General features: G+C 39.5%; 2 non-coding genes across 2 annotated transcripts; both read right to left on the bottom strand.

The window, feature by feature from the left end:
- Window positions 1-760: 760 nt before the first annotated feature.
- TRNAR-CCU (transfer RNA arginine (anticodon CCU)) lies at window positions 761-833 on the bottom strand. Its single transcript has one exon. It is a non-coding gene; the product is annotated as a tRNA-Arg (tRNA).
- Window positions 834-2,348: 1,515 nt separating this feature from the next.
- Window positions 2,349-2,421, bottom strand: TRNAR-CCU (transfer RNA arginine (anticodon CCU)). The gene has a single exon. It is a non-coding gene; the product is annotated as a tRNA-Arg (tRNA).
- Window positions 2,422-2,500: the final 79 nt, after the last annotated feature.

Here is a 2,500-nt window from a genome sequence, read left to right on the forward strand (position 1 = left end):
CTCTGAATGTAAAGCAGATTGTGTGACCATTGGCAAAAAATGACCACGAAGGGACTCGAACCCTCAATCTTCTGATCTGAAGTCAGAAGCCTTATCCATTAGGCCACGCGGTCATCCGTTCACCTGAGATGATTTTTATCATGTAGGTGGTATGCATGGATGGAGAACATATTATTGAAAGGTATTCAGGTTTACATCCCATAGTGTTCTTTCACCTCTTTTCGCGGGAAGCACTTTTTTGGAATCTATATATTGAGTATTTTATGAGTACAATATGCTTTTGTTTTCCTTTTTGCATACAAACCTCTTTCCTCATGAGTTTAAAGCTCATTTGTATTCTCTACATAGCTCTGGAAGTTTCCAGACGTGGAGTGAAACTGTTTTGAAAGTAGGACAAATTGCTCCTTCCTGCATATGCTAATTTTTCACACTCACATAGGTTGTATACGTTTTATGAATCCTGGCTTGACCTATTCAAGTAGCTGAAAGCCTGTCACCACCTCTAGAAACAAGATTCACACCAATCCAATTCAAATCATTTTTTCCAAAGGAATATGTTCTGGCCGGTCGAAAATGCATCTCACAAAAATAGGCATTTAAAAATATACTTTGCAGTTTCAGAACACTAACATGACTGTGAAGTGTACACAAGTAAAATGGGACCGTTTCAAAGTAACTAATCCCTCATAAACTTCTGAGAGGAAGCATGTAATAAATCTACCTAATTTTCTGGAAAAGATAGAGGGAGGATTTTTGTTATCACCTCAGATGGGACTCGAACCCACAATCCCTGGCTTAGGAGGCCAGTGCCTTATCCATTAGGCCACTGAGGCACACATACATAGCTCTTTTCTAGAGACATTATTTAAATGTATTCTATGGTCAGACACCGGTGTGTGCACACAGGGCATTTCTCACTTCTCTCAATAAGTAAACTTCCCATTTTCATCCTCTTCCATCCCCGACTTTAACGCTCTCTTCTATGCTATAATGGAGACTTTGCAATTTTAGCAAGTGAAGAGAAATTGGAGAACCACTTTCGACTCCACACTTCTTCTTGACTTACTTCTTTTCTCAATATACTGGGCTTAGAAAATGGTATCAAGCCATCCTTATCATCAGCAGGACACGGAAAGAGGCACCAAGTCTCCTAACCAAGTTCAACCACACTCTGCAACTTAACCATTGCACTACAAATTAGGCAACGGGGGCATCAGCAAAGGCAGCCAATGTGCCGATCCTTTATAAATTTTTTGTAGTACTTTTCTTACTCGGAGGCAAAATCAGCACTTTAACTGCCCAAATCATACAGACTTTACACATGTAGCACTCTATGCACACATAGGCACACACCTTGCAGTTCTTCTACACACACTTAAGCTAAAAACCCATTCTGTCACGTCAAAATTCTGCAAACCTATTACATATTCAGTGCGTCGGCATAGAAGCACTTTTTAATGCCACTAAAATGCACAAGTAGTTAGACTGAAGATGCAACCTGAATGAGTTTACAGTATGTACTCCACTTTATTAATGATTAGTAATGAGAAAGTGAGGACTACAAGAGTATTGGAAAAGACTTTTTCCACTCTGAATGTAAAGCAGATTGTGTGACCATTGGCCAAAAATGACCGCAAAGGGACTCGAACCCTCAATCTTCTGATCCAAAGTCAGACGCCTTATCCATTAGGCCACGCGGTCATCCGTTCACCTGAGATGATTTTTATCATGTAGGTGGTATGCATGGATGGAGAACATATTATTGAAAGGTATTCAGGTTTATATCCCATAGTGTTCTTTCAGCTCTTTTCGCTGGAAGCACTTTTTTGGAATCTATATATTGAGTATTTTATGAGTACGATATGCTTTTGTTTTCCTTTTTGCATACAAACCTCTTTCCTCATGAGTTTAAAGCTCATTTGTATTCTCTACATAGCTCTGGAAGTTTCCAGACGTGGAGTGAAACTGTTTTGAAAGTAGGACAAATTGCTCCTTCCTGCATATGCTAATTTATCACACTCACATAGGTTGTATACGTTTTATGAATCCTGGCTTGACCTATTCAAGTAGCTGAAAGCCTGTCACCACCTCTAGAAACAAGATTCACACCAATCCAATTCAAATCATTTTTTCCAAAGGAATATGTTCTGGCCGGTCGAAAATGCATCTCACAAAAATAGGCATTTAAAAATATACTTTGCAGTTTCAGAACACTAACATGACTGTGAAGTGTACACAAGTAAAATGGGACCGTTTCAAAGTAACTAATCCCTCATAAACTTCTGAGAGGAAGCATGTAATAAATCTACCTGATTTTCTGGAAAAGATAGAGGGAGGATTTTTGTTATCACCTCAGATGGGACTCGAACCCACAATCCCTGACTTAGGAGGCCAGTGCCTTATCCATTAGGCCACTGAGGCTCACATGCATAGCTCTTTTCTAGAGACATTATTTAAATGTATTCTATGGTCAGACACCGGTGTGTGCACACAGGGCATT

Source organism: Triturus cristatus, chromosome 4_1 (genome assembly GCF_964204655.1).
Source record: "Triturus cristatus chromosome 4_1, aTriCri1.1, whole genome shotgun sequence".
NCBI lineage: Eukaryota > Metazoa > Chordata > Amphibia > Caudata > Salamandridae > Triturus > Triturus cristatus.